Source organism: Cupressus sempervirens, chromosome 1 (assembly GCF_028749045.1).
Source record: "Cupressus sempervirens isolate cs-2001-9-10 chromosome 1, ASM2874904v1, whole genome shotgun sequence".
In the NCBI taxonomy this organism is placed as follows: domain Eukaryota; kingdom Viridiplantae; phylum Streptophyta; class Pinopsida; order Cupressales; family Cupressaceae; genus Cupressus; species Cupressus sempervirens.
In genome coordinates, this window is record NC_143118.1 from 694,213,769 (window position 1) to 694,233,920 (window position 20,152).

At 36.5% G+C, this 20,152-nt stretch overlaps 2 pseudogenes; both read right to left on the minus strand.

The window, feature by feature from the left end:
* Window positions 1–3,445: 3,445 nt before the first annotated feature.
* On the minus strand, window positions 3,446–4,934 carry LOC149579837 (DNA replication licensing factor MCM5 pseudogene; annotated as a pseudogene).
* A 4,721-nt stretch (window positions 4,935–9,655) lies between these two features.
* On the minus strand, window positions 9,656–11,153 carry LOC149579838 (DNA replication licensing factor MCM5 pseudogene; annotated as a pseudogene).
* Between the last annotated feature and the right edge of the window lie 8,999 nt (window positions 11,154–20,152).

Genomic DNA, 20,152 nt, shown 5'->3' on the forward strand with positions numbered 1-20,152 from the left:
GGCCCCTAGGGCCCCTATGGATGCATGTGGTTAGTTCTAATGCATCAAGAGGCATCATAGGTTAACCTATGACCCCTTTTGATGCATTTCATGATAATGTATGTCCCTAGGGGCCCTAGGACACCTAGGGATGCATATGGTTTGTTTCAATGCAAAACCTATGTCCCTAGGGGCCCTAGGACACCTAGGGATGCATATGGTTTGTTTCAATGCAAAACCTATGTCCCTAGGGGCCCTAGGTCCCCTAGAGATGCACGTCTTTGGTTCTGATGCATCAAGAGGTGTCATAGGTTAACCTATGACCTGTCTCGATGCATTTCATGATAACATATGTCCCTAGGGGCCCTAGGACACCTAGGGATTCATTTGGTTGATTATAATACATTGAGAGGGGTAATAGGTTAACCTATGACCCCACTCAATGCATATCATGACAACTTATGTCCTCAGGGGCCCTAGGACCCCTAAGGATGCATGTGGCTGGTTCTAATGCATCAAGAGGCATCATAGGTTAACCTATGACCCCTCTCAATGCATTTCATGACAACTTATGTCCCTAAGGGTCCTAGGGCCCCTAAGGATACATTTGGTTGGTTACAATGCATCGAGAGTGGTCATAGGTTAACCTATGACCCCTATTGACACATTTCATGACAACCTATGTCCTTATGACCCCTATCAACACATTTCATGAAACCTATGTCCCTAGGGGCCCTAGGACCCCTAGGGATGCATGTGGTTGGTTCCAATTTGTTGATAGGGGTCATAGGTTAACCTATGACCCCTCTCGAGACATTTCATGACAACATATGTCCCTAGGGTCCCTAGGACCCCTAGGGACGCATGTGGTTGGTTCTAGTGCTTCGAGAGGCATCACAGGTTAACCTATGACCCCTCTCGACTCATTTCATGACAACCTATGTCCCTAGGGGACCTAGGACCCCTAGGGATGCATGTGGTTGGTTCTAATGCATTGAGAGGTGTCATAGGTTAACTTATAACCCCTCTCGATGCATTTCATGACAACTTATGTCCGTAGGGGTCCTACGACCCCTAAGGATGCATTTGGTTGGTTCCAACACATGAAGAGTAGTCATAGGTTAACCTATGATCACTATTGATGCATTTCATGACAACCTATGTTCCTAGGGGCCCTAGGACCCCTAGGGACGTATGTGGTTAGTTCCAATGCATCGAGAGGGGTCATAGGTTAACCTATGACCCCTCTTGAGGTATTTTATGACAACGTATGTCCCTAGGGGCCCTAGGACCCCTAGGGACCCATGTGGTTGGTTTTAATGCTTCGAGAGGTATCATAGGTTAACCTATGACCCCTCTCGATGCATTTCATGACAACCTATGTACCTAGGGGCCCTTGGCCCACTAAGGATGCATGTGATTGGTTCTAATGCATTGAGAGGTGTCATAGGTTAACCTATGACCCCTCTCAATGCATTTCATGACAATCTATATCCCTAGAGGTCCTAGGGTCGTTAGGGATGCATTTGGTTAGTTCTAATGAATCGAGAGTGGTCATAGGTTAACTTGTGACCCCTATCGACACATTTCATGACAACTTATGTCCCTAGGGGCCCTAGGACCCCTAGGGATGCATGTGGTTGGTTCAATACATCGAGAGGGGTCATAGGTTAACCTATGACCCCTTTCAAGGAATTTCATGACAACCTATGTCCCTAGTGGCCCTAGGACCCCTAGGAATGCATGTTGTTGGTTCTAATGCTTTGAGAGGATTCATAGGTTAACCAAAAAGCCCCTCTCAATGGATTTCATGACAACCTATGTCCCTAAGGGACCTAGGACCCCTAGGGACACATGTTTTGTTCCATGTTGGTAAAAAAGATTTGTCCTTTCTTACTTCTTATGAAAATGACTCTTAATGCCCAAATTAGGAACAATATCTGAATACAACAGTTGAAAAACCACTTTTCATTACTGGCTTCTCTCTGAATTTGTAGGTACAGCTCCCTATTTGAATAATATTCAAGGAATTATGTTTTTCTCCTAAACTAACATGGGGTATGCTCTTAACTTGAGAGTAGGAGAGGCAAACCAAATTAAACCTAAACAAGACTTAATTCAGGCAAACAAATACTTACTAATCTATAAACCAAGCTATAGAATCCACAAATCTTATGAATTTACAACCCAGCAACTATCTATGGAAATTTAAATGAAATGATTAAGAACTTCTTCTGAATCTTTCCCTAAATCTCACAAAGCATGTCCTACTCTGATTAATTCATATCCTTATTACAAAAAGAACAAAAAATCCTTCTTTTCTTCTTGCAACTCAGATTTAAAAGAAAGACGCATAGAAGCAACAAGCTCCCTAAATGGAATAAAAAATCATCGATATAAAACACCCTTCCATTGACTCTGCAACCTCAAGTCTATTACATCAACAATTTTTTTTTCCCTCTCTCTGCATCTAGAAGAATTTGCAATAAATAAAAATGCTCTTCAATGACCCTTTGATTATTCTTCAATTCCAGAACTGGCTGTTCGGTTTCTCTAACTCTTCCCCTCTTTCACCACTTCTCTTGGCCCCTATCTTTCTATTTCGTCCACATATTTGTCCTTTAGTCCCATTCATAATCGATTCTTAAGAAAGAAACATCCTTATATCATTAAGAGACTAAGAATCGTATTTTCAAATATTTCCTCCTTCTCTCGAGCCTTTTGCTTTTTTGGCTTTTTAATCTTTTTGGAAATCAAACTCGAGGATATTTAGGATAAATATAGAATATAAAATTTATACGATTAATTTGCTTCCGGGTATCTCCTATTGTCAGGATGTGAATTTTTTGAATTGTGTAGATGTATATTTTTTTTTATCTGAATATGCTGAACTATCTTTGGTCAATCGTGCGTCACGATACTAGCATTGAGAATCTTGATTGCTATCAAATATGAATGTGGATGGCTTCCACTAATTGAAGAGTACCTGATGAGGTTTTTATAGCCGATCACTCTCGCTCAGTGTCTTCAACATTAATGTATTAACTTCAAACATTTGGTCAAAAATATGGTGCTTGCATTCTCTGCCATTAACATTCGAATACATAAATCTGTTGTTGTAATGGTCGGGCAATACTACATCGTGCTTTTATGAAGGTCGAGATCTTCAAATTTGATGCAGTGTTAAACTATCAATATGCACAGGTGACTGATGTGAGGAAAAAAGTCATGTCATCTCGCTATGTATCACTATGAACCTCTTATATGCATTACGTCAACTGCCCGATGGAGGCTCTCTGCATTTGGTCAGACAGTACAACAAGAACTGTCCAAGCCAACATTCCAAATCGGCTATTTGTAAAGACTTTGATGTTGTGCCATTCACACCCAAATACAATTTCCTGTAGTGCATCAGCCCAATAATGATGCCCTGTTAGTGGCAGTAGAATATTCAAAGCGTTAAAGCTTATGCTTTGTGAATCATGACATGTCGCTCTCTCTTGTACTCCACTTCATCTCTCTGATGCACGATAATAAGGGCCCTTCTTATAACTGATTCATTAAATCTCATTCTTGCTAAATCATCAAGAAGACGTCTCTGATACATGACATTGTCGATTCCCATTCACCTTTTTATCTGTGTCTCAACTTGATAAATTTCATTTCTCATTTTTGGAGTCAAGTTTATTTGATCAGTAATGCTAGAATATGCAGCATTCAAATTGAAAAGTCGCATAACTTCTGTTACATGTTCCTCTGTCGCCACAGGTGATAGTCGCATCTTTGCTATGGACTCACTAATCTGAATAATGGCTTCTAATCGCCTAACGGTAATTGGTATGGGTGTAGCTTCTCCACTTTCATGGGTTTGTTGGTGCATTTGCTATCTAATTCTAACATAGTTGTTTTGTAACATGGTAGTAGCAGCATCCGATAGCTTAAGTTTGCAGTTTACTCGACAGTACTCAATGAATCTTTTAAGCTAGTTTTTCTTTATCCAGAGCATCTGAATCCTTAGTTCTTTGCCTTGCATTTGCATGTACTTTTATGACATGACTCACAATGAGCTTGTCTTGATCATGGATCCGAACATCCTTTACAATGAAGATGAGATCAAATTGAGAAAGAATTGTTGTCTGCAAATCTATATTGTCTTGTGCCGTCTTGAGATCATCATAACGTCTAGAAGGTGGATTGGTTGCTGCAAGCACTGAGGTGTGTGAGTTGAGAATAGTTGTAATGCCTGCCTTTGCGATGGATATTGTTTGTTGTTCCATTGCCTCATGAATTGCAACCTTGTCCTTTGCCCTCATCTTATCAAATTCATCAATAGAAACAACCCCTCCATCAGCCAAAACCATTGCGCCTCCTTCATGATAGAACTCCCGCGTGCTGGAGTCATGAATAATAGATGTTGTTAAACTAGCAGCTCATGATCCTTTTCCATAAGTGTAGACAGCTATTGGGGCTGTCTTCTCAACAAATTTAAGGAACTGTGGCTTAGTAGTTGATGGATCACCCAATAGAAAAACATTAATGTCTCCTCTTAATCTTACTCCATCAGGTAATCTCTTTCTTGATTCTCCAAATAGAAAATAGGCAACAACTTTCTTAACATCGGGATGACCAAATATAGATGGTGTAATCATGGAATAGAACTTTGTGTATGAATTAGGTCTCTGAGAAAATTCTTTGAACTCCATTTCTTCATCTATAGTAAAGGAAGTGGGGCCTTTGTTGTCAACCTCTGTAGCTTGTTCAATACCTACAACTCTGATATATGGTTGCCTGATGGCTACTACTTCTTTTTGTGTAGAAGAATTGTTTGCTTGAAAAATACTGTATATGCCCATTACAGTCAATCATGTCCTAGGCACAATTGAGTGTACTAGATTGCGATCGATTGCAAGAAACATATTCCTAGGCAATTCTCCAATTGATACATCCACATACATCAAGCTCCCAAACCAAGGAGGTGAAGTCATAAAAATTCCCTCTGTCAAAGTACAACTCTATTTTCCCGAGAAACTCAATCTTTACACCATTATGCTCAACTTTCTTTCTTGCGATAGGTTCTATACAAACCTCTCCAACAACATGTCCTTGGCTTTCAAAAAGGGGCACCAAAGCTGTTTGCCCATTAGCCTTCTTCATAGTAGCATGTTTGCGGTTTTTAAACCAATTCAATCTTCATGAGAACACATTAGAAAAATTAGGGAACACTTTAAGGGAACTTCTTTTCATGAGAGGCAACTTTTGAAGATTAAAATTAGGTGACTAAAAGTTAGACAACAACTGGCTCCGACTAGGGGATCATGTATTGCAAAGTGCATGAAGAATTTAGTTTCTCTGGTGAGACAAGTGCCTTATCCATTGGGTTGCGAAGTCTAGACCAAAGAAAACAATGAGAAGCTGCATACAAGGAGGGCAGAGGGGAGCAAGGAAAACTTGAAACAAAGTAGGAGAAAACCTCAACTAAGTAAGTAAGAAAAGGCTACACTAGACACACCAAAATTGGAAAGAAAACCTATTTACAAAAGGTGAGGAGACCTCACCAGCATAACCAAAAGCAAAAAAAGATTCATACGTGACCATTTACAGGGAGAGGGAAATATGAACCTTTCTTGTATAGAAGAAGATGCTCCACCAATTTGAAAAAGCATTGATAACTCCTCGCTACTCCTTCGTTATTGAGCTTGAGTCCAAAGACTATCTGCAACATGATGACCCACAGGGCCTTTCCAAACAGCCATGCCTCATTATAGATTTCTGATTTATCTATGCCTCCATATATATCCTTTCTTGTATTATCCACTTGTTGTGATAGAAGAAGATATTCAACATATTTTGAATGTACCACTCGATTATATTCCAAACTATTTCTTTTAGCATTATCATTTCTATTTGTTCATTTGCAAGCATTGTCAAAAATAACATTTGATTTTGAATCAGAGCTGAAACATGCATCTCCATTTCCCACATGTTCTAACTTCTCTTGTGAAGAAGAAAAACAATCACCAGATTTTGTACATGCTGCTGGAAAATAATCACATGTGTTTATTTTATTACCAAGAACATAAATTTTATCAAAATTACCAGCATTAGAAGCACTATTAATAACCACTTCAGATTTCAAACCTAGGCTAAAACGAGATGATTCTTCACTACTCACAGACTCTAACAGAATTGAAACATCTTCTTCATCTTTTGCATTTGTCAAACCTTTAAGATGTTCATCTAGATTTAAAACTTCAATATCTGAATCAACTATGGAAGAGGACTCACATATAATGGGCATCATGACTTGATTAAATTTTGTTTCAAGACTAGAAAAATTTTCATTTATTTCTCTGTCTTGCTGTAGTACTTCATTAACATCTGATACCTCTTGTTCAAAATCTACTGTTGCATCAATTTCTTTATCAACATTTTTAGTAGGATGATTGACAAAAAAACATCTCAGCCTTTCCCTTCACACATCTTTGATCATAAATATCATTCAACATTATACTATCTTCAAAACAAGATATATCTGATATCTGATCTTTACCAGCCATAGTGAAAGAAGAATCTAAACTATTATGCTCTTCAATAACATTAAAAATTTCATTTCCAACCTTGGGATAATTCTTAGAAAAATAGTTTGAAACTTCACTCCCATTCTTTTCATCCATTTCACAACTTTCAACAACACAAGGAAAAGAAAACATAGCCACATTTTCTTTTTCAATTTTGCTTACCTTTCCTTCACGATCTTCAAGAATCTCCATAGGCTGGAAACATTCTTTTTGTTGATGATTCATCCATGATACTTTCACTGAGGATGAAATAGATTTAGGCTCTCTGGGAACAGGGAAGGTGAGAGGAGGCGAAGCATCTACTTTAGGATTTGCACTAGTATCTTCATCCACGCTCATATCCTTTAACTGATAATATCTTTGTTTCACTCTCCTTAACAAGTCCATCAATTGGGGATCTTGTGTGTAGCATAGATTGTTCTTCATAGCCCTGATTATGCTCTTTTTATAAGTAACCCAAAGACAATGAAACATTAGATCACTTTTGGCATTAATTTCTTCCATCAATGGCGTAGGCCTTCCATCACACTCAGAATTATTCCTTGATACCTTAGTTGCATCTAAGCATTTTATCTGAAATCTTGGAGAGCATAAAATCTCTTTTCAATTAGCTCCCACAATTCTTTAGATCGATGGTCTTGGGCTGCACACAAGTTGTTCCTTGTGGCATAGCTAATGCTCTTTTTATAGTTTCCCCAGAGTTGTTGAAGGATAGGATCATCATCAATCACAATCTCTTCCACAGATGGCGGAGATCTCTTTCTATATCTTACTTCATTTCTCAGAGGAATCTGACCTCGATACATCCCATAAAATTTTTTGTTTAACAGAGCAACAAAAATTTGTATAAAAATTCATCAGATTTATGAGGAAAAGGAAATTATTGTTACCTCAATTTTCCCCACGGGTCATTGAATGTTTGACTTGGTACTTGAGCTAGCCTCCATTTTTGTATTTGTCTTTGTAACCCAGCGGCCAACTCTTCAGCTAGTTCCTTTTTCTTTTCTTTTTTAAAGACTACACTAGCTCTTCTGTAATTGGAATTATGTCCTCATGAGGTAGTACCAATTTTTCCTCATGGCAGGTGAAGCGACTAACCTGCGACTGTTGGTATTCTAACTAGGAATCTCAATCGTCACCAAGATTCTGTGATAAAAAAAGATCTACAATTCAACCGTCTCTTGATTCGTAAATGTGGGTTCTTTGAGAAAGGAGTCACCAATTGCTTAGGAAGCAATAAAAATGAATAATGTAGCTTTAAAATTAATGTGTTCTTCCTTCTTTAGTCACCAAGGTCTGTTTTATAAGCACAGCTAGATAAATGATAGAAGACCTTTTGAATTCTTCAAACTTTGATAATTGATGGGGTTCTTTTCAAACACGGAGTCGCCAATGTAAAGATTTGGTTCTTTTGAACAGAGTCACCAATTGCTCTTGGAGCAATAAATTTTAAGAAGCCAGTTATATAACTGTGCTCTCCCCCATAGAGTAGCCAAAAATGTGTTGGTAAATAGATTTGTCCTTTCTTACTTCTTATGAAAATGACTCTTAATACCCAAATTAGGAACAATATCTGAATACAACAGTTGAAAAGCCACTTCTGATTACTGGCTTCTCTCTGAATTTGTAGGTACAGCTTCCTGTTTGAATAATATTCGAGGAATTATGTTTTGCTCCTAAACTAACATGGGGTATGCTCTTAACCCAAGAGCAGGAGAGGCAAACCAAATTAAAACTAAACAAGACTTAATCCAAGCAAAGAAATACTTACTAATCTATAAACCAAGATATAGAATCCACAAATCTTATGAATTTACAACCCAGCAACTATCTATGGAAATTAAATGAAATGATTAAGAACTTCTTTTGAATCTTTCCCTAAATCTCACAAAGCACGTCCTACTCTGATTAATTCATATCCTTATTACAAAAGGAATGAAAAATCCATCCTTTCTTCTTGCAACTCAGATTTGAAAGAAAGACGCATAGAAGTAACAAGCTCCCTAAATGGAACAAAAAATCATCGATATAAAACACCCTTCCATTGACTCTGCAACCTCAAGTCTATTACATCAACAATTTTTTTTCCCTCTCCTTGCATCCAGAAGAATTTGCAATAAATAAAAATGCTCTTCAATGACCCTTCAGTTATTCTTCAATTCCAGAACTGACTGTTCGGTTTCTTTGACTCTTCCCCTCTTTCACCACTTCTCTTGGCCCATATCTTTCTATTTTGTCCACATATTTATCCTTTAGTCCCATTCATAACTGTTTCTTAAGAAAGAAACATCCTTATATCATTAGGAGACTAAGAATCGTATTTTCAAATATTCCCTCCTTCTCTCGAGCCTTTTGCTTTCTTGGCTTTTAAATATTTTTGGAAATCAAACTCGAGGATATTTAGGAAAAATATAGAATATGAAATTTATACGATTAATTTTCTTTTGGGTATCTCCTACTGTCGAGATGTGAATTTTTTGAATTGTGTAGATGTATATTTTTTTATATCTGAATATGCTGAACTATCTTTGGTCAATCGTGTGTCACGATACGGGCATTGAGAATCTTGATTGCTATCAAAATCTGAATGTGGATGGCTTCCGCTAATTGAAGAGTACCTGATGAGGTTTATATAGCCGATCACTCTCGCTCAGTGTCTTCAACAGTACTGTATTAACTTTAGACATTTGGTCAAACATATGGTGCGCGCATTCTCTACCATTAACATCTGAATACATAACTCTATTGGTGTAATGGTCAGGCAATACTACATCATGCTGTTATTAAGGTCGGGATCTTCACATTTGATGCAGTGTTAAACTATCAATATGCACAGGTGACTGATGTGAGGAAAACAATCATGTCATCTCGCTATGTATCACTATGAAGCTCTTATATGCATGAAGTTAACTGCCCGATGGAGGCTCTCTGCATCTTGTCAGACAGTACAACAAGGACTATCCAAACCAGCAGTCCAAATCGGCAATTTGTACAGACTTTGATGTTGTGCCATTCACACCCAAATACAATTTCCTACAGTGCATCAGCCCAATAATGATGCCCTGTTAGTGGCAGTAGAATATTCAAAGCGTTAAAGCTTATGCTTTGTGAATCATGACATGTCGCTCTCTCTTGTACTCCACTTCATCTCTCTGATGGATGATAACAAGGGCCGTTCTTACAACTAATTCATTAAATCTCATTCTTGCTAAATCATCAAGAAGATGTCTCTCATACATGACATTGTCAATTCCCATTCGCCTTTTTATCTGTGTCTCGACTTGCTGAATTTCATTTCTCATTTTCAGTGTCAAGTTTATTTGATCAGTAATGCCAGAATATGCAGCGTTCATTGTAGAAAAATTGAAAAGTCTCATGACTTCTATTACATGTTTCTCTATCGCCATAGGTGATAGTCACATCTTTGCTATGGACTCACTAATCCGAATAATGGCTTCTAATCGCCTGACAGTAATTGGTATGGGTATAGCTTCTCCACTTTCATGGGTTTGTTGGTGCATTTGCTATCTAATTCTAACATAGTTGTTTTGTAACATGGTAGCAGTAGCATCCGATACCTTAAGTTTGCAGTTTACTCGGTAGTACTCAATGAATCTTTTAAGCCAGTTTTTCTTTATCCAGAGCATCTGAATCCTTAGTTCTTTGCCTTGCATTTGCATGTACTTTTATGACATGACTCGCAATGAGCTTTTCTTGATGATAGATTCGAACATCGTTTACAATGAAGATGAGATCAAATCGAGAAAGAATTGTTGTCTGCAAATCTATATTTTCTTGTGCTATTTTTAGATCATCATAACGTCTAGAAGGTGGATTGGTTGTTGCAAGCACTGAGGTGTGTGAGTTGAGAATAGTTGTAATGCCGGCCTTTGCTATGGGTATTGTTTGTTGTTCCATTGCCTCATGAATTGCAACCTTGTCTTCTGCCCTCATCTTATCAAATTCATCAATAGAAACAACCCCTCCATCAGCCAAAACCATTGCGCCTCCTTCAAGATAGAACTCCCGCATGCTGGAGTCACGAATAATAGATGTTGTTAAACCAGCAGCTGATGATCCTTTTCCAGAAGTGTAGACAGCTATTAGGGCTGTCTTCTCAACAAATTTAAGGAACTGTGACTTAGCAGTTGATGGATCACCCAATAGAAAAACATTAATGTCTCCTCTTAATCTTATTCCATCAGGTAATCTCTTTCTTGATTCTCCAAATAGAAAATAGGCAACAACTTTCTTAACATCGGGATGACCAAATATAGATGGTGTAATCATGGAATAGAACTTTGTGTATGCATCAAGTCTCTGAGAAAATTCTTTGAACTCCATTTCTTCAGCTATAGTAAAGGAAGTGGGGCCTTTGTTGTCAACCTCTATAGCCTGTTCAATACTTACAACTCTGATATATGGCTACCTGATGGCTACAGCTTCTTTTTGTGTAGAAGAATTGTTTGCTTGAAAAATACTGTATATACCCATTACAGTCAATCCTGTCCCAGGCACAATTGACTGTACTAGATTGCGATCAATTGCAAGCAACATATTCCTAGGCAATTCTCTAGTGGATACATCCAGGTACATCAAGCTCCCAAACCAGGGAGGTGAACTCACAAAAATTCCCTCTGTCAAAGTACAACTCTATTTTCCTGAGAAACTCAATCTTTACACCATTATGCTCAACTTTCTTTCTTGCAATGGGTTCTATACAAACCTCTCCAACAACATGTCCTTGGCTTTCAAAAAGGGGCACCAAAGCTGTTTGCCCATTAGCCTTCTTCATAGTAGCATGTTTGCGGTTTTTAAACCAATTCAATCTTCATGAGAACACATTAGAAAAATTAGGGAACACTTTAAGGGAACTTCTTTTCATGAGAGGTGACTTTTGAAGATTAAAATTAGGTGACTAAAAGTTAGACAACATTCCAATGCATCGAGAGGGGTCATAGGTTAAACTATGACCCCTCTTAATGTGTTTCATGACAACCTATGTCCCTAAGGGTCCTATGGCCCATAGGGGCACATTTGGTTGGTTCCAATGCATATAGAGGGGTCATAGGTTAACCTATGACCCCTTTTGATGCATTTTATGATAATATTATATTTAATAATAATATAATACTATATATTTTAATATAATAATAATATATTATTAGATTATCTAACAATGATAATCATATATGTTACTAGATTATAGATTTAATAATAATAATAGCCATATATATTATTATATATAATAATTGTCATATAATATTACTATATATATTTAATAATAATAATATTTATCATTTATATTACTATATTATATTTAGTTATAATAATAATAATTATATGTATAACTATATTATGTATAATAATAATAATCATACATATTACTATATATAATAATAATTATAATCATATATAATAATAATAGTTTCCCTCTTAAATTACTCTCCAAAATTGCGTTTGGAAAATTTCTTTCCTCTCAAATTTCCCTCCCTCCAAACTTGCAATTGGAAAATATTTCCTCTCAAATTTCCCTCCAAAATTGTGATTGAAAAATCACGTACTTGATTGGGTACCCGATTTCAAATTAAGTATCTGATTTCAGATTGGATACCTGATTTGATTTCGCATATCTGATTTGGCTCGTTATTTACCAAGTCTATTTGGTGAACCCAAAAAACATGTTTGAGAAGGGTTTCTCTGACACTCAAACTTTGGGTAGCCATCTGACAATGTTATTTTCATAAAAATTGAATGAAACGAGAAGGGTTTTTGTATAATACTCTCAAGATTTCATCGATATAATTGCTATCAAATTCAAAGTTCGATAAGTATTTATTAGTTAATTTTCAATGAAAATGATTGTAAAGTGTTGATTGACATACTAATTGAAAAATAATTATAACTTTCAAATGGTATAACATTTTTTAAATCCAAAAGTTGCATCACATTCTATGCTTCGCCTAGTATAAGAAAAATAAAATTTAATTTGGTAAAATTCTATATTAGTTAAGGTTGTCAGACATGAGAGTTTTTTTTTCGAAAAAGTTTTAGTAGAAAATTCATATTTAATTATTTATTTGGAATAAAAATATCCAAAAATATGTGTCACATCTGAGCATGACTCTACTTTTTATATCTATAATTATATTAAAAAATATTATCATTTGATTTTGATTAAGGTGGTCAAACATACACCTACTTTTTATTTTCGCCTTGAAATTTTTGTCATACTGCATTAAAATCCAAACTTTTGACCAATCAATTATATTTTTCTCCAAATAAGTCCTAGTAGTTTAGAAACTACATTCAATTTCTTACAAATTATTTTCTTACAACTTTTTGATATAAAGTCCAGAACCACTTTAAAATTATGTGTCAAGTTTGCATAACCTTGATTTGCTGGTTTTTCACTAACACTTAAGGCCATAGTTTGGTTGACCATGATCTTGCACATACCCATTACAATTATTTTAATGAATATACAATATATATTAAACAACTTGTCAAATTTCTAACCATTTCCAAATAACAATTCGTTCAAACATACAAAATTTTAATGAATTCACTATATATATTAAACAACTTGTCAAATTATAATCAAATTTGTCTCTATATAGCAGAAAAGAATATTTAAAAAGGACTGCACTAACCTTTTCTATAGAAGGAATATTTGAAAAGCCTTAAAATAGTGTATCCAATGATTGAATTTGGTGTTTGCTAGCTTCAAATAGAATGAAAGAATATTAAAAAAGCCTTCAAATAGTGCATCCAATAATTGAATATGGTGAATGCTAACTTCCAATAGCATGAAACCTGTGTTTTCTATTGGAACAATAGAACACACAATAGATAAAAATTAGAATATGGATTAGTAAGGATCAAAACTTTTGTTATTACCAATTTTTGGTGTTTTCATATAGTGCATACACATTATAGCCTATACGCCCTCTAACACACGTACACACTATAGAGCATATGCACTATGTGAAAAATTTGTCTCTCCCTATCCCACCCTCTATCATCCCATTCTCTCTCACACACACCCCCCCATCCCACTCTCTCTCTCTCTCTCTCTCTCTCTCTCTCTCTCTCTCTCATGCACGCACACACACACACACACACACACTCCCATCCCCCCGCTCTCTCTCTATCTACCACCATCTACTCTCTCTCACTCTCTCTCCCATCCCCTACTCTCTCTTTGTCTTTCTCCCACCTACTCTCTCTCACTCTCTCTCTCCCATCCCCTACTCTCTCACTATCTCTCTCTCTCTCTCTCTCTCTCTCCCATCCCCTTCTCTCTCTCACACTCCCTCCCTCCCATCCCCTACTCTCTCTCACACACACACACACACACACACACACACACTCACACTCACACTCACACTCACACTCACACTCTCATCTCTCTCTCTCTCTCTCTCTTTCTCTCTCACTCTCTCTCCTCTCCCACCCCTACTCTCTCTCTCTCTCTCACACACACACACACACTCCCATTGCCCCCTCTCTCTCCCTCTCCCACCACTTACTCTCTCTCTCTCTCTCTCTCTCTCTCTCTCTCCTATCCCCTACTCTCTCTCTTTCTCCCACCCTCTACTCTCTCTCCCTCACTCTCTCTCACATCCCTTACTCTCTCTCTCTCTCTCTCTCTCACACACACACACACACACACACACACACACACACACACACACACTCCCATCCCCCCCCCTCTCTCTCTCTCTCCCTCCCCCATCCCCTACTCTCTCTCTCTCTCTCTCTCTTTCTCACTCACACACAGTCCCATCCCCTACTCTCTCTCACTCTATCTCTCTCTCCTCCTCCATCCCCTACTCTCTCTTTCTCTCTCCCTACTCTCTATCTCTTCCCTCCCATCCCCTACTCTCTCCCTCTCTCTCACACACACTCAAATCCCCCCCACTCTCTCTCTCACTCTCCCACTCCCACTCCCTCTCCCACCACCTACTCTCTCTCTCATTCTCCCACCCCCTAATCTCTCTCACTCTAACTCTCTCTCTCCCATCTCTCTCTCTCTCTCACCCCCTACTCTCTCTCTCTCTCTCACACACACACACACACACACACACACACACACACACACTCCCATCTCGTACTCTCTCTCTCTCTCCCCCACCCTAGTCTCTCTCTGTCACTCACTTTATGTCCTCTCCCATCCCCTACTCTCTCTCACATGCTACCATCCTCCTTCCTCCTCCTCCTCCTCCTCTCTCTCTCTCTCTCTCTCTCTCTCTCTCCCACCACTTACTCTCTCTCCCTCACTCTCTCTCCCATCCTCTACTCTCTCTCTCATTCTCCCAACCCCTACTCTCTCTCCCACCCTCTACTCTCTCTCTCTCTCTCTCTCTCTCTCTCTCTCTCTCTCTCTCTCTCTCTCCCACCCCCTACTCTCTCTCTCACTCTCAGTCTCTCCCATCCCCTACTCTTTCTCTCTCACACACTCACTAGTATATTTGACCCCATTTTTAAACCAAAATTTTAAACCATCTAAAAAATGGGGTCAAATTGGTCAAAATATGGAAGGAAACATATATATATATATATATACAAGCTCGTGTTGGTCAAAATTTTGACCAACATGGGCTTACACTATGCCAAAAAAATAAAAAACTCTTTGCTGCCCTAATTTCATTCTTACGGGACTGGAAGAGAGCTTGTGTGGTTATTTTTTCCTCATTGCATTTTGTGGCGCTAGGATTATGTGCAGAGGCAGGGTTTGAGGATTACATGCCAACAATGTTTTACTACTTCAGTGCAAACAGGGGTTTTCGAGCTTCACTAATGCAACCTCTAGAATAGTAAGGGTTCTTACCCTTCTTTTCTTCATTAGAAACACAAACATTTTAGTTTAATCCAATGGCTTTGCTCAATCATTTAATGCTTAATCATTTAATGTTTAATGTCAATCATATGAGCCCTGTAATATCTAACACCATAGAATTTTAGGGCCACCATCCAGCATCCCCACATTCCATATGAGATCATTTGAACATAGGGAGATCTCCAAAAAAAAAATATTTTAGAGATAACTAAAATAAATGTGAGTACTTCAAACTTATCATAAGAGGGAAATCACTTATTATTTTCTTTTTTACATTATGGATGATTTCAACTTTCAACTTCACCAAAAGACCAAGGATTTGTTGAAACATTTCACTATTTTGAATGCAACTAGAGTCAGTATATTCTAGGTTTAAATATGTTAGATTATAGCAATAAGATTTTTGTAGATACATTGTTGGATATTTTTGGTGTAGATATTTTTTATTTAACAGTTTGATTTTGTTTATAAGTTATCCTTCTCTAATTTATTTGGGCAGAATTATGCATTTTTCATTCAATTTGCATTTGCATTGAAGGTATATTAGAATTATAGAGCACATTCTGAATATCTAATCTACTATTCTGTAGACTTCAAACCCCTATATTTTATAGTTGTACATCCCTAAAATTTTGATGCACATCGTATTCTATCTCAAAACTTCAATATTGCTACATCTATAGGAAATAGCAAAGTCCAATCTTGAAAATAAAACTTCAATTGAAGTCCAAAATATAAAGCTAATGCCAAATTTGGCTATACAACTAGTTATTAGAATTGTCATTATTTAGCACAAATTTTTGATCTAGATATTTTGATTTTAGCATGTCTCTATGTATCAGGTAATATTAGTGGCAGAAGAATCGTATCAAATCAATTGCTTAGTAATTAACATACATCTTACATGGAAGTTGAGAAGGATTTATGCTTAGGTCAAAAAAATTTTAGTAAGCTAAATTTCATCCATTATATAGATTCCTTATCAAATATTTGGAAATCATAGAGCACATCTTGTTAAAATGGATTTGATGAATCCAAACAAAAAATTCCCTTCAGAATCTATGCTCTCTATTTTATTTTGAGATGAGGAATGTTAATCATTTCTTTAACAAGAGGATCCTGACTATGAATAATTTTACATACCAACAACTTATTTTCTCTGGGGCTCCTTTTATCTCTATGGTAAGTTTACACCTTTGATCCTTGCTTCACTAGATTGAAATTGCAAGCAACACATTCTAGGGTCACTGTATGGAAGCAAATATAATGCAACAAACTCAATTTCCAAGATGGCTAGCCATTAATGTGGGAGCCTAATTTCTCCTCACTTCTAAGATCAGAATAACAACAAATTCAGTATTGAGCACAACACTTTACATGTTATAGATTCTTTTTTATCCATTGACACTTGTAACTAGTCTCCTTAGGGGAAGTGGTTGTATCAACATCATTTAAAACATATAAACTTTTGGCATGATAACCATCTGCAATTAGTTTCTATTTAAAATCTATTTAGTTTTAATAAACCAGGGTAATGCATTAGCAATGAGTAAGAGTTTTGATAGTTATCTTCATTTTACACCATAGGTTTAGTGTTCAAGCATGTAGCAATTCATAGTTTTTATACTATTTTAATTTTTTTAAACTATTGTTAATAGAAGTAAAATTAAGTTGTTGTTTCATAAATCTGTATTCTACAACTCTTTAAAATAGTTTATTTTTATTTAGAGGGTTCCCAAGCTACTATGCAATATCATATTTGCAAGCTGCAATAAAGATTTATTTGTCATTTTGTAGAACCAGAGTATACTTTGTCATGCTGCAATAAAGATTTATTTGTCAATATTTTTTGAGGTATTTGTCAATAACAACCAGTTGGTTAACTAAATATCATTCTTTAGTTGAAATCTACCTTCATAGTATAAACAATAATTTGGATGCATGTTTACCTTTTTCCTCTCTTATAAATCATGAATAATTTGGGTTCTTACTCTTTTTTTTTTTCCTTGGATGGGAATTTATTCTTTCTTTTTCTGACACAAATAATGAAGAGGATGAGTGTTTTACTCTTTTTTCGTCCTTGCAAATAATGACTATGAATACTAGTTTACTCAACTTCAGAAACCTCTTTGAAACAAAGTTGCAATAAGACAGATGGGGAGCAAAGCTTGATTTGGTTGATATGTGTTGAACAAGGATTTTGGAGTAAGGGACTATAAAATATTGCTTTCTTAAAGGCATGGTTTTAGAAATTGTGGTTTGAAATGTGTTTCTTTGAATTCCCTTAAAATGTCTAATAATTTATCATTATAGAAACGAGAATCTTAGACAAAGAGTTCCAAAGTACTTGAATTATTTTCTCCTATTAGGGATCTTGAGACTTGAGGTTTGAGGTCACTAACATGAGCTTACCCTTAAAGGCTTGCCTATTGAGTAAAACTTTGATGGGGATTCCTAGCTCAAACCTTGAAATACCAAGAACCTTTGCTGCTTAGCTTTAAGAGGGTATGGGAACATTGGGTTTTTTGATAAAATATTAAAGTTTTCCTTTTTCCCATGTTTAAAGTTGGTTGTTGTAGGGGACTTTAGGACATCTCTGAGATAGCACGGAGATGTTGGGGATGGGTTTGCATCCCCATGGGATTTCCCAATGAGGAGGATTCCTAGGAGACATCCCCCAAGGTTAGGAAGGAGGATGTCCTGTCCCTATCCCTAGAACATCCCCTTTTTACTAGACACAGTATAAAAAATTGGAAGGATCAACCTTAAGAAAAATTTCAAAATAGTTCATTGGATACTCAAAGCAAAGTGTATCAGAAGATTCCTAACAATATGGCAATAGCACAAAGTGGTTAAAGATTGCTTTCAATATTCAGGTCCAATCTATCTCCTCATCAATGATTTAGATTAAATCATTCTTCAACTTTGTGCCAGAGTCTAGACAACTTTCCTACAATTATGAGTATATGAATACACCATATCTCCATTGCTCCAATCAAGGATTAATGACTTGATTCAGCTACCATATTGAATGTGGTAGAATTATGAACATGATAGTCAACCAATCATAACTATTAGTCCAAGGCTATTAGAAAATGTCAAAATTAAAACACTCTAACTATTGCCTCAATACATAATTAGGAATCAATTATGAATGATACCAAACATCTTCTATGAAGTTTCAATAAAGTTGCAACGTACTTATCACCTAGCTGATTTGATAGTAGTGTGTGCTAAATGCTTCAACAGTGTTTCAAACTTCCTATTTGTATGTGTAGCTAGAAGCATGATAGTCTTACATCTCCAGAGGATATATAAATAATAGTCTCAATTGATGACAATATTAACAAGACACTAGATAGTATATAAATGTACCAAATTCTTTCTTGTGAATTGTCCATCAAGATAAAGTTCCAATTTATGATACTCTTGTTATCCAACATACACATTTTGCTTAGAATTAGAACAAATACTGTTAGAAAAGTCCTATAACTGGGGTCTAAAAAGCCAAAAAATTCACTTAATTAGACGATATAGAAACTTAATAACTATAAACAATAGGTATGTTCTGGACAACCTAGCTTTTCAATTGGGGACTTAGGTCCCTACCTAAATAGCTAGTATGATCAGGTTCCCATCACAAGATATTGGCTGTATCGACCGGGCTACAGACTCTTGTTTATTAGAAATATTGACTAGGTTACTTTGTAGGCACTCTAACATTATATAGGTTTTTGGAGTTCAGATTCCATTCTTCTATTATCTTGGTTCTCTTTATGTATGTTTTATAGTTGTAGTCACACCATACATGCAAACACATATCAAAAATATGGTTATTACCACAAAGATAAACACTCATGTTGATGACAATATGTCATGGGGATCACTTGGATTCATATTGCATGACACATTTATGCATAACACCATTATCAATTAACAACATTCATGGGTTCCTTGAGAGGGGTATTGTCCATGGGGGCTAACTTTTAGGCTCCATACCTATAAGAAAAAGGTGAAAACATATGGCCCCAGCCAGTTAGGCTGAATTTACTTCTTTGACTAGGTGACACATTTACATTCATTTGGATTTGCAAAGAATGAGATTACCTATCTTAAAGTTATGAGAGTGCTTTCTAATAAGCTCAAAGATGTAGAGTATGTTCATCCAACATTTTTAACTCATGCAAATGATTCAAACTATTAGTGTCATCACCGATCACTCCTTTAAGGGAGACACATAATCATGGTATCTCTAGTTTAGGGGCATGATAGCATTGGCTCTGTATACTAGGCTATAAGGAGTAGATCATGTATCTATAGAGACACTAGTGCAATAAGCCCAAAAAGCATAGGTTAATTGGGTATGCCAATCTCTCCCATTCTTAATTACAAATGTTTGCAATATTTTCTCAATGGTCTTGTCAGAGGCTTCTACCTAACTATTGGATTGAAAATAATAAGGTATAGAGAAGTTATGTAGGACACAAAATATTTTTGTAACTATTTTACCTCATTTTAAAAATATGTCCCATTATTTGAGACAATAGTGGAAGATAAACCAAAATGAAATTAGATATTGTCTAGTATGAACTGATAGATAATTTCAATGATGGTAGACCTTAATGGGCCCCCTTCCACCCACTTACTAAAATACTATGAGGTCGTGATGATAAAAATATGGCCTTTAAATAGTGGCAGAGATATTTTTCCAATTATATCTAAACCCCATGTCTAGAAGGGCCACATAGAGTTT